This window comes from Vicia villosa, linkage group LG1, assembly GCF_029867415.1.
Source record: "Vicia villosa cultivar HV-30 ecotype Madison, WI linkage group LG1, Vvil1.0, whole genome shotgun sequence".
NCBI lineage: Eukaryota > Viridiplantae > Streptophyta > Magnoliopsida > Fabales > Fabaceae > Vicia > Vicia villosa.
In genome coordinates, this window is record NC_081180.1 from 149,576,406 (window position 1) to 149,589,578 (window position 13,173).

Sequence of the window (13,173 nt, forward strand, 5' to 3'; positions counted from 1 at the left end):
AGCTGAAACTTCCGTAAGCGTTGAAATAACTTTGTCAGATTTTGTATGTGATCTTCTTCATTTTCTGATTTGGCAATCATGTCGTCCACATAGACTTCCACTTCCTTATGCATCATGTCGTGGAAAAGCGTAGTCATGGCCCTTTGATAAGTTGCCCCTGCGTTCTTTAGTCCAAAAGGCATAACACGGTAGCAGAACGTGCCCCAGGGGGTGATGAAAGCTGTTTTTTCCATGTCTTCAGGTGCCATTTTGATTTGGTTATATCCTGAAAATCCGTCCATGAACGAGAAAACTTTGGATTTTGCTGTACTGTCTACCAACATATCAATATGTGGTAAAGGAAAATCATCCTTAGGGCTAGCTTTGTTCAAATCTCTGTAGTCGACGCACATGCGGACATTTCCGTCTTTCTTAGGAACGGGAACAATGTTAGCTAACCACTGAGGGTATTCTGAAGTGACGAGGAAACCTTCGTTGATCTGCTTTTGAACTTCCTCTTTGATTTTCATGGCCATCTCCGGATGAGTTCTTCTCAATTTTTGCTTGACCGGAGGGCATTCTGCTTTTAATGGCAAGTGATGCTCCACTATACTGGTATCCAACCCTGGCATATCTTGATAAGACCAAGCGAAGACATCTGAGAATTCTTTGAGCAGTTGTATCAAACTCTCTCTGATCTCTGAACTGAGCGAAGCTCCAATCTTAACCTCTTTTCTGTTTCCATCGGAACCAAGGTTAATAATCTCTAGAGGCTCATTGTATGGCTGAATGGCCTCTTCCTTTTGTTGAAGTAACCGTGAAATTTCCTTTGATATTTCTTCGTCTTCTTCTTCCTCTGCCTCGAATACAGGAAACTCAAAGCTTGGAGAAGTCATACGATCGCACGTTTCAACGGGGTATTTTATGATTAATCTGCATATGTGTGATAAGTTTTATTTAGACAACGAGGGAAGACTCGGTGTATGCAGTTAATGGAATTTTTTGATGTTTTTTAAGGGTGTTTTTTTTTAGGATTACCAATTTCCGAAAAAAAGAAAAGGAAAAAACTAAACGAAGGAACAGAATGACATTTTTATTTATTAACAGTCATTTCTTGAAACAAAGACCCTATAAAACAAAACTCTATTGCTTTGGGCGAAGCAAAGAGGGACATTTTCCTAAGAAATAGTAAAATGCAAAGCCCTATGAAAAATCTCTTCACCCTGGCTATGGTGAGAGGACAAAATAACGGTGAAAGTTCCTACTTAGGAGTGCGAACAACAGTTGAAACTTCAACAGCTGTCCAGTAGTGGCGAACCCCATTGTGCACTAAGTAATCTGGAACCTTAGGCTTAAGCTGGCCTGTGGTAGGTCTTGATTTACCAACCACTGTCTTTGCAACACTCAGACGATCTTCTTCTACTTCAGCAGACTGAGCGGTGTGAGCATACCCATTTTCGAGTGGAGTATGTCGGTTTTGAGGAAACTTCCAATCTTCTGAATGGAGAGACTCGTTGTCGGAGACACTTTCGAGATCGTCCTCTTCTGTATTTTGGTCTTGCTCTTCTCCCAAGATGGCATTGACTAGATATGTGAACTCTAGATCCGTAGCCTCGGAAGGTGACTTGGGGATATAATCCTCAATGATGATTTCACCAGTAGATGATGATGAATAGCAAGGGTTATACATCTCTTTTGGCTGAGAGAGGTACTCATAATCAATGTTCCATCCAGTTGGAACAATATCTTCAAGAGAGATTCTTGAACTTTCAGGAGCGGAGTATTTCACCATGTAGTCGAATTTTCCGCTTGGTTCTCCTAATGTATCCCAAGTCTCTTCGGGGATAGGAGGAACTTCTTCTGATGAATCATGACTTCTGGTGGTGAAGCTGTTAGTAACTTCATCCCTACTTGGTTGAGTCTTACTTTCAGATCCTTTAGTCGGATAACAGCAAGGTGATTCAGACTCTGGTAGGGAGATGTATCCTGCTTTGTTAAGATAGGATAACCATTCCTCTTCATCGGTGTTTTCCGTACCGATGGTATTGACCGCTTGTTGAACAGGTTGAAGAAAACCTCCGCTGCGGAAAGTTTCTTGAATTGGAAGGACTACCTCAATCCCTGGAATAGCTTTTGATGATGTTGGAAAGAATCCAATTCCTATTCTGTTCTTGTTGTTGGTAGGAATATTAATATGCCCCCAACCACTGGTAGTGCCATACTTTACAACTTGGATTGCATCTTTGTATGAAGAGATAGATGCTGCTTTCTCCTTTCCTTTGTCCAAGGAAAGTGCTTGGAATTTAGTTCCAACAACTTCTTTTGGTTCTATGTCGGAAAATGATGACAGGTTGCTGACGATCAGAGCTCGTTCTCCACATACGGTTACCAATTTGTCATTTCTTATGAACTTCAGTTTCTGATGAAGTGTTGAAGTAATTGCCCCAGCCTCATGAATCCATGGGCGACCTAGCAAACAACTGTATTGTGCTGGAATGTCCATAACCTGGAAAGTGATTTTGAACGTCTGAGGTCCAATAGTTATGGGAAGATCCACTTCTCCAAAGACTGACTTTCTTGATCCATCAAATGCTTTGACGATGACATGACTTTTTCTTAGAGGGTAATCTTCGAAATATAATCTTGATAATGTTGATTTAGGCATGACGTTGAGAGAGGATCCATTGTCTATTAGGACTCCTGTGAGTGTATCACCCATGCAGCCAACTGAGATGTGAAGTGGAAGATTGTGGTCCACTCCTTCTTCAGGAAGATCTTCGTCACAGAAACTTAGGTTAGTTCCTGCGGAGATGTTAGCAATGATGTTGTTGAATTGGCTTATTGTAACACTTGGTTCTACGAAAGCTTGTTCCAAAACTTTCTGTAGAGCTTCCCTATGAGCTTCAGAACTCAATAGCAGGAAAAGAACAGAAATCCTAGATGGAGTATGTAGTAATTGATCTACAATGTTGTATTCACTCCTCTGGATTAACTTCAAGATCTCATAATTTTCTTTCGCTTGAACAACATTGGTCGGATGATTGTCTTGCCTATGTGGTACTTCCTCCGAAGGTTTCTCCACATTTTCTGTTGTTCTGTTGAAGACTCGTCCACTTCTGGTGACTCGACTAACATCAGCAATGTTGACAACAGATGGTAATGGTATTTCCTTACCATTTTCAATGAATATAGCGTTGTACTTGTATGGTATAGCCTTGCTGGACTCATACGGTACAGGACCTGGTAAGTAGATGACTAGTGGTGCGACTGCTGTCTTCCTGCTATCATACTTAACTTGCATAGGTTCAACTTGATTTATTTGGGAAGATACGGTAAAGACTTCGTCATCTTCTCTGTTGGCAAGAACAGTAATGGTATTGTCATCCATCAGCTTTTGAATATCGTTGCGAACACGCAGACATCCTCGTGAATTTCTTCGACAGATTTCGCATCTACTGTAAGCGTGGAAATCTGTTCCAAAGTAGGCAAGTCCATTTAAAGTTTTGTGGAACCTGACTACCGATCCTTCAAGATCTTCAACTTTGTAGATTTTGTATTCTCCTGGACATCCTTGAACCATGTTGATGTCATGTTCAGTTCTGACTCGGATATGTTGAATCCATCCTAAGTCCATTTGTTCTTGTAATGCAGCTTGAACTACGGCACATCCTTGATTATTCTTTGGACAAATTTCACATGTGAAGTAGTTGTGAGGCGGTACATGACCGTACCCAGCTTGTTTAGCGTGCGTCCTGACAAGATTTTCCCCTATCTGACGAATGTCGTAGATTTGAATGACATTGGGGTGTTGATCTATCAGATTTACTGAAGCTTCTTTATGTTGCGGCAAAGGATTTGCTTGGACGTTTGGATTAGTATCTTTGAAGGATAGCATTCCGCTTTTCACTAATCGTTGGACGTCAATCTTGAAAGATAAACAGTTCTCAATATTGTGACCTGGTGCCCCCTGATGATAGGGACAAGATTGGTCAGCCTTATACCATGGTGAGGAACTGTTTGTAGGATTTGGAGGACTCCTCGTTTGAATGAGTCCTTTTGCCAGCAATGTTAGAAACAATTCCGCATACGACATTGGTACTGGGTCAAAGGCAGGATACCTTGGAGCCCGATTGTTGTAATTTGGAGGTCGAACCTGCTGCTGAGGTTGCTGCGACCTTTGTTGAATTTGTTGTTGCGAGGCCTGAGGTTGATAAGCTGGCGCTGAGTTAACAACCGGAGTTATTGCTGCAACTTGAGGTTGAAATTTCTTCTTGATTTTGTGCAAGACATTGCTGACATCTTGATCCTTTTTCTTCTGGAAAGAACTTCCATACTTCCTTGGACCAACAGAAGATTCTGGTTCTTTGTTCAAGCGTCCTTCTCGAACTGCTTCTTCTAAACGCACACCCATGTTTACCATCTCGGTAAAATCACTTGGTGCACTTGCAACCATTCGTCCGTAGTAAAATGGACTCAAAGTTTTGAGATAGATTTTTGTCATTTCTTTCTCTTCAAGTGGTGGACAAATTTGAGCAGCAACTTCACGCCATCTCTGAGCGTATTCCTTGAAGCTTTCTCTATCCTTTTGAGTCATGGCCCGGAGTTGATCTCTGTCGGGAGCCATATCCAGATTGTACTTATACTGTTTGACGAAGGCCTCTCCGAGGTCTCGAAAAGTACGAATCTCTGAACTGTCCAAGTTCATGTACCATTTGAGTGCAGCACCAGTCAGGCTGTCTTGAAAGTAATGAATGAGCAATTGTTGATTATCAGTCTGAGTTGACATTCTCGAGCGTACATCACAAGATGACTTTGTGGGCATGAATTCCCTTTATACTTCTCGAAATCTGGTACTTTGAATTTGTGAGGAATCTTAACATTTGGAACCAGACAGAGGTCTGCAGCATTCTTTCCAAATAGATCTTGTCCTCGGAGAGTCTTGAGTTCCTTCTGCATTTGCAGAAACTGTTCTTGGAACTCGTCCAATCTTTCATACACGCCAGCATCCTCACTTGGAGCGTGATGATATACTTGTCTGCCTTGCGGGGGAAGAGTATGCATAATGGGCTGTGGAGAAGCCATGACAGCAGATCTCGGTATCTCAGCATTCTGTTGTGCGAAACCCATTGCCGTTGCTCTTGGAACTTCAATTTCCAAAGGTTTGTAACTCTCCGGTGGACGCATATCCATGGTGACTTTTGGAGCTTCAGAAGCTGGAGGTATGTACCCTTCTGGAGTAAAGTTATACGGCATGCCCCAAGGTCGATCAGACGGCATGGTATACTGAGGAATAGAAGTAGAAACAATCTCGGAAACCACAGTCCTTTGTGGTTCTTCTGGCATTGGTCGATTCTGCGCAACTACCAGGGCTTCTACCATACTATTGAGTCTTTCAACAGTACCTTTGAGAGTATTAATCTCTTCCCTGAGTTCTTCATTCTCTTGCTCAAAGTCTTCCATTCTTTTCTTGCGACTTGAACGAGTGTTGTATGGATGAGACAGCTTGAAAGTCTTGGTTCACCTCCTTCTCCTCCTCTCTTTCTGGAGAAAGGAAAGTGACTATTAGATCCGCGACAATTCTCGTGCCAGTGCGTACGACTAAAGCGATGTATGATATGCAATTAAGTTAATATTTTTCAAGGAAACACCATAATTACGTTATGAAACATCAAACTTTTATTAATTAAGCGAAAACGCCGTTTTTTACACACTTTGAAAAAGAAATACAGAGAAACTGAGAGAAAGGACTCTAAAAATTTGATGATGAGCCGACTTCACGTTCTAACATCTTCTTCTGTTTCTTGAGCTGAGCGTTCTCTGACGTGAGCTGATCGATGATCCAGGAAGCAGGAGGGATATGATGAGAAAGTGACGTTTGTGTCACTTGTCGATCGAGTACTTCAAGTAACTCATCCTTCCTTCTTAGGATGTTTTGAATCTCAACATTTTCCATGTTGACAATTCGATACTTGTTCCTCCAAGCATTCCTTTCTTGGCATACCTTGTTTAATGCCGCTTGCAGTTTTTCAACGCCGGTGGAGAAAAGGTAAATTGGTTCCCTTAGGGGAATAGGCTCTTGATGTTGATATGGCATCCTGAGCTTGAATGCTCTGACGCGTACCCATTGAAGGTAAGGATCCAGGGAGATGCAAAGATGTTTTCCTAACAATCTTCTCCCTTTTGTGTGAACAAGACGCCAGGCTTGGATAATTTCCTTCTTCAGCATGTTGCCATGATCGTCAATGTTCTTGAAGAACAGACCCTCCAATTGAATGTTACTTGGTATATTTTTCATGGGATAGCCGTATTGACGACGGGCTAAAGCTGGATTGTAACTAATTCCTCCCTTAGTTCCAATAAGGGGTATGTTGGGAAAACTTCCGCAACTGAAGATGATCTTGGTTTCGTCGTTGTCAGGACTACACCACTCAATGTCCGTATGAGTGAGAGATATGATTTTCTGTGACCAGTAAAGGCCATCCCTCATGTTCCAGAAAGTGCTAGACTTTGGCAGGTGCGAAACAAACTATTCGTATAACAACGGTACGCAACATGTGATTAATCCTCCTCGCTGCAGGTTTCTTGAATGCACAGAGTGATAAGCATCCGCAAGCAAGGTTGGAACTGGATTTCCAATTAAGAAGATCTTAATTGCATTGATGTCGACGAAATCGTTAATGTTAGGGAACAAAAACAATCCGTAGATAAGCAAAGCCAATATTTCCTCAAAAGCGCTCATATCTTGGATGCTGACGAAGTACCGAGCTTGATCAAACAGGAATTTGGAGGGCAATCCTTGAATTCCTCCTCTACTCACCATATGAGTTCTGATGTCGACTACGTTCAAAGGAGTAGTTGCAGCAATGATAATGTCGTCAGGATTCTTTTCCAAACCGGAGTACGGATCTTGCGCGTACACGGGTATTCCAATCAGACGAGAGTACTCCTCTAACGTAGGCATGAGCTGATAATCTGGAAAGGTGAAGCAGTGATACGTTGGATCGTAAAACTGTACCAAGGTGGGAAGGATCCCATCCACAATGTTGGTATTGAGCAAAGGCAGAAGTTTTCCGTACTTCTCCTTGAAAGCCTGGGGGTTGACCACCAGTTTTCCGAGCTTTCCCAGTTCCTCGACCTGGGGAATCTTGAAGGTGTATTTCCTAGCTCTCTTTCTTCCATAATCCATGGTATAGATCCTTAAGTCCTTTCTCCGTTTCTCTCTTTCTATGAAGTTCAAAACGTTCGTTATTTAGTTTCCTTGAAAAACGACTCGAAAAAGACTCTTTTTGTTTTTAGTTGTTTATTAATGAATGATGCATGAATGCATGAATGCACACACAAGAGTTTTAAACAAACATGGAGTTGAAGGGTATAGTGGTCATGAAGTCCAAACGCAATCCCCGCCCCAATGGTAAACTAAGGTTAAGGATTTTTGTACCTGTAGAACGGGTTCTAGGGGTCTCAGAGTTTTTGCTCAATCTTAAAGATACGTTGATTGGTATCTATAAGAGAGTTTTCTCCGAGTGTAGTATCTGCGTGACAATTACTTCCGTAATCACCACTCTACGTCCTAACAAAAAGGCTTTAAGTGGGGTTAATGTGTTTCTAGGTCCTCCTGGTACAAATCAGTCTCGGGATGCAGTGGCGCAGTTAATCACAACGAGCCAGGCAAATCCCAAGAGTAGACTTGGAAACCAAGATTAGAGGGCCTTCACCGGGAAGACATCCTCCATCCTATCTTATGTTGCACTCAAATCCGGGTATAGGATTTCTCACCACAAGGGGGAATCAAGCCCTTTCCCGATACAGAACAAACAAAATAAACAAATATAAATGCAGCAAACACATGATATGACACAGAGGTTAGGCAGGACCTCTCTTGTTTGAGGGGGAATTTGGCATCCCTAATTCCTCATTGGGGCTGGACCAGCAACAGGTCAACCATTGGTTTGGATGAAAAACCAAGGTTTTTAACACTTATATCCCCAGCAGAGTCGCCATTTTTACTATGGTGTCGTTTTCTTTACCTCCCCGTTTCACTTGGGAGGACGGCACGCTAAACCCTTCACGCGAAATTTGGAAGGAGAATGCGCCCGTGGTGGGATGAATTTTGTTTCAGTTCTTCCTACGATATCACACGAACTTTCTTATTGGTCCTACGAGTAGGAAAGGGAAAAAAAGATCTCAACTAAACCCTAGGAGTTTGCTAAGTGTGGGGATTTCACCTAGACTAGAAATTCTGGAGTCCGGGGGGTCGGTTATACATAGGGAAGTGTTTAAACACCCTACATATCTGTAGTACTCTACAGGAACCTTCTCTGTGTCTAAATGTGTTTGTGCTGCTAATGATTGGGAAAGTTTCTCCTTTGTGTTAGGAGAGAGAATTGAATTGAATAAAAGAAAGACAGACAGACTGACTGACTATTTTTGGTATTTTATTAGCTCGCTGAGATTCCTTGTGAACCTCATGCCTACATATCCCTAGTGGAAGTCAGAGCTTAATGTAGTTCGGGGAACTAACTAGGGAAATTAATTATTTTTGGTGCCTTGCTTAAAGCTCAAGGTTGAAGCTTTGAATTAAATCTCTGTTTATAGTAAAGAGACATGAAATCATCTTTACAGAGAGGTATTAGTACTATTCTACCACAAACATTTAAAAGAGTGACAGAATAATTAAATTCATTTCATTCAAGAAGGGGACCTTACTTGTGTATGTGCAAGTATACCAGTCAAATGCCTCTTAAATGAAAGAAAGATGCTCATCCAAATTAGGGAAAGTTACCACATGTCTGGGTTTTACTGCCAGCTCATGCCTTTCAAAATCCTAAATGGGAGACTTGATTAAAATTGAAATTGAAATGTTTGTTTGTTTGAATGTGGTAGAGTAGTAAAAAAATATCTCTCTATAGAGATAAGCTATGTCTATCTACTGTATAAAAGATTTGACTTTAGCTGGCTTGTATGAGGCCCAAGCTTGAGGCTTTTTGATTGATTTTATTGACTTATTGAAATTATAACTCTACTAGGGAGAATTTAAACTAAGGAGTTTTTGGTGTTCTGTACAAAGCCCAGAATTGAGGCTGACTCTAATTGGAGAGTGTTTATTTGATGGATTTTTATTTAGTGTTCTGTACAAAGCCCAGAATTGAGGCTGACTCTAATTAGGGAGACTCTATTTGTGTGCCTTGTACAAAGCCCAAGGTTGTGGCTAATTGCTGAGGATAACTGAATTTATGAATGACTCTATTTTGTGTGCCTTGTACAAAGCCCAAGGTTGTGGCTGACTTTAGCTAGGGAAAACATTATTTTCTGCCTTGTACAAAGCCCAAGGTTGTGGCAGACTCTTTGACAAGGGAGTTTTATTGTTTGGTGCCTTGTATGAAGCCCAAGGTTGAGGCTAACTGTTTTTTGTTGGTTTTGACTTTATTGAGGAGATTTTATTTATTGAAAGACTGTTTTTCTTTGGAAACTAACCCTTTCCAGGGATTTTGACTCAGCTGGAGAAATTATTTGGTAAAAGACTGGTTTTATCATGTTTTTGGAGGCTGACCCTTTCCAGGGGTTTTGACTCTTTTGGGGAAATTATCTCCTAGGAGAAATGAATCTTTATTTACTTATTAATTGACTTTGGAGGCTAACCCTTTCCAGGGGTTTTTTATTAACATGAAGGAATGTGTGGAAGCTAACCCTTTCCAGGGAATTTTATTGAAATGATGGATTGATTTGGAGGCTAACCCTTTCCAGGGAATTTTATTGAAATGGTTGGCAGAAAGATTATCTAGTGGAGACTTCTTGTTTAAAGCCCAAGATGAAGGCTGACTCATGCTTAGGAGAAAATAAACATAGATCCTAGACTCTGCTAAGGAATATTGATGAAGATAAGGGTGACAGAGACTGTCCATGTCTCTCATTCCAAAAGGTGTACTCAATGCAAAATTGAGACAAACTTAGCTTGTTTAAAGTCTGGTTTAAATTGGAAGAAAACTCACCAGGGTAGGCTAAAAGGTGACTAAAGACCTGTTCCTATGTTTATAAGAAACCTGATGGGTCCTTGTATACAAGCTCAAGAGGAAGCTGGAAATGCTTTTAAGAAGCCTGTGGGTCCTTGTACAAAGCCCAAGAGGAGGCTAATCGAGGGTCCTTGTTATAGCACAAGAGAAAGCTATGTAGTTTTGAACTTATTTTGGCTTTAAGCAAATGGGTAAGAGGTTTCACCGGGAATAATTCCTCTTTGGGTGGATGTGTCCTATATTTTTGGATTCTAAGGTTTTTGCCAAGATGTTTCACCGGGAATAATTCATCTTGGGGGTTTGAACTACAGATCTCTAATTAGGAAAGAGCCTTCACCGGGAAGACATTCTCAATCCTAGGTCATATTCCTATAATATATATATATATAGTTTAACTGTCCTAAGGTTTACACTCAAACGTAGTTCTAAACTAATATATATATATATATGCACAATTTATATTTGACAGTAATTTAAATAAAGACTGTAAATTGAAAGCTTGTAAAGCCTAACCTGGATGGAGTGGAGGCCTTTGAAGAAGTATGTACAAAGCCTCACCAGTAATTTTTGTTGTTTTGTTGATAACAGTTGAATATATATATGATAAACAGTTAATGGTGTTTGAAAACAGAAGAAGTGAAGATGGACAAAGGTCACATAGGTATCTGAAGAGTTTCACCGGGAATAATGCCCTTCAAATACCAGAAGAATGTTTTGAAAACAGAAAGAAGATTTTGAAAATACAGTTTTGAAAACAAGCTAAGAAGAGAAGGTTTTTGGGACTTACACTTTATTAGAGGCCCAGTACTTTACAGTACTGGTTATAAAAACAGTTGGAAAATGATTTAGAATGATACAAGGTTTTGTTGTTTGAAAACCCTAATCATTTGACTTATTCGGAGATTGAAAACAGTTTTGAAAATTGACAAAAGTCAATTTAATTAAGGTAAAGATGAAGATATATGCCTAATTAAAACCTAAACAAATAGGGTTTTATCATAAACCTTATTTACAAAATGATTAGGTTAAAACAAAGTGAAAATATATTTAAAGTATTTAAGAAAAGAACACTTAAAACATACTATTTTAAACCTAATAAAAATATATGAAATAAATAATATTTTTATGATTTTTTTTATTATTCACAAAATAGATATATTAAATGACAAGTGTGTGAAAAATGAAGTGAAAATAAATTAATTTGATAGGTTAAATAATTGGTTAAAGTTGTGAAGAAATTAAATGGGAAAAAGTGGTAAAAAATAGGGTTTTGTCACCAACCAGGTTTGAACCCACGCCCTTTGTATTACCAGCCCAAAACAACACCACTGAGCCAACGCGCGCTTAGTGACAATGACACACACCCATTTGGTTATGTTTCAAAACAAGTGGTAAATCATTGAAAAATAAAAGGATCAAAAAGTCTGGGGCGAGGGGGATTCGAACCCCAGACTTGAGGCATGAGGAGACTAAGGGCGTATGTGAGGCCACTAGGGCAAATGATGAATTCGTTTGTAAAACGCATACTATTCAAAATAAAATAAACCCTGCCCTTGAATTTGAATTTTGCGCGCCACAGCCATGGTCGTCTTCTTCCTCAAGCTCTCAAATTCTAAAATTTCTAACTCTCTGGTTTCTCAACTAAATGACATGATGTAAACATCAATTTTGCTCTAAATTTCCTCACGAACTCAGATATATAACTAACATTTATTTATATTAGCTATAACTACCTAATTTCTCAGAGAACTCTAAGAACACATGAACCCTAAATTTGAAATTAAATGACAAACAAGATGAATAAATGAATGATGATAGAGGGTTTTCAATCCTCTGATGATGTTGAACAAGATAGAATCGAGCTTTAACTCAAAGAGTGCTTAAATTAAAGAGGTGAGGTTCAGAAACTTACCTCTGAAAATGGAGGTCGTGAGGATGATGGAGAACACCTGGGCTTGAATGAATGATCTCAATAGCTTCCTTGAGACTCAATGATGCTAACTGAATGCTTATTGGAGCTTGAATCCTCCTGAATTTCTCTATGGACCTCCCTCGATTTGAGCTTCAAGTAGACATGGAGGTTGTTGAATTTGGAGTTACAGACGAGCTGCAGCCATCTGGTTAGCTTCACTATGACCTGAGGAGTGTGTCTGGATGATTGGCTTGGCTTGAAACCTCCTGAATTACTCTATGGACCTCCAACTGCAAATGCTCCAAAGTGAGAGCAACAATGGTATTCCTCCACTTACAGAAGTGATCCAGGTGCTTGGATCACCTCAAATGACCTCCCTTGAGATGTTAGAATGCTTACTTTCCAAAGATGAGCTCTGGTTTGAAGAAAACGATTCTTCTTGCCAAAGAACTTTGAAAAACAATAAGCATGAGAAGAGAAAGAGAAAGCAAGGAATATGGTTGCTTTGGTGTGTTTTCTGAATGAGAAAGAGCCCTCTATTTATAGGCAATTGGTTCAGAGTAATTGTGTGTAGTGAGCTTGCTTAGTGAAGTGAGTTTGGTTTCTTAGCCATGAAGAAATTTCAAAGAATATCCAAGTGTGATCATTGCATTTTCGAGCCAGCTCCCTATCCATTGATTCTATCTGATCTTGGGGAACATTTCAGATGCAAAGTGAGCTCTAATTGGTTGGTGAGAAGATTCCTTGGGTGATTCATCAATTTGCCATAAATTCACAAATGTAATCATTACATAATCACATGTTCTTGTTTTAGGAATCTTCTTCAATTATCATGGCATGGTAAAAATGAATGCATGGTATGTTTTCAGATGTGTTATGGGTCGTGTAGCATCCATATTTGAGGTCATGTGCACAAAATTTCAAAGTTCAAAAATGATGCATGACCTATAATTTCACTTCATGAGGCCAACTTTGAACAAGCATAACTCCTAGCTCAAAATGAATTTGGAGAAGGTTGAACACAATTTGGAAAGCCCTAAACATCTACTTCAAATCATTAGTTTGGAGTTTCTTCAAAATCCTTTGGCAAATTTGTGAAAAATGAGGCCAAAGTTGGAAGAAAACTAGGTTAAAACACTTAGAAAAATTTCTAAGTGTTTATGACCTAAAACTCCAAAACTTCCAAAACTCTTAAATGATTGATCTTTTGAAAAAAGTTCCTTTGTAAGATGTTGTTTTATTTTGCAAGATCTACAACTTTCATGTTGGAAG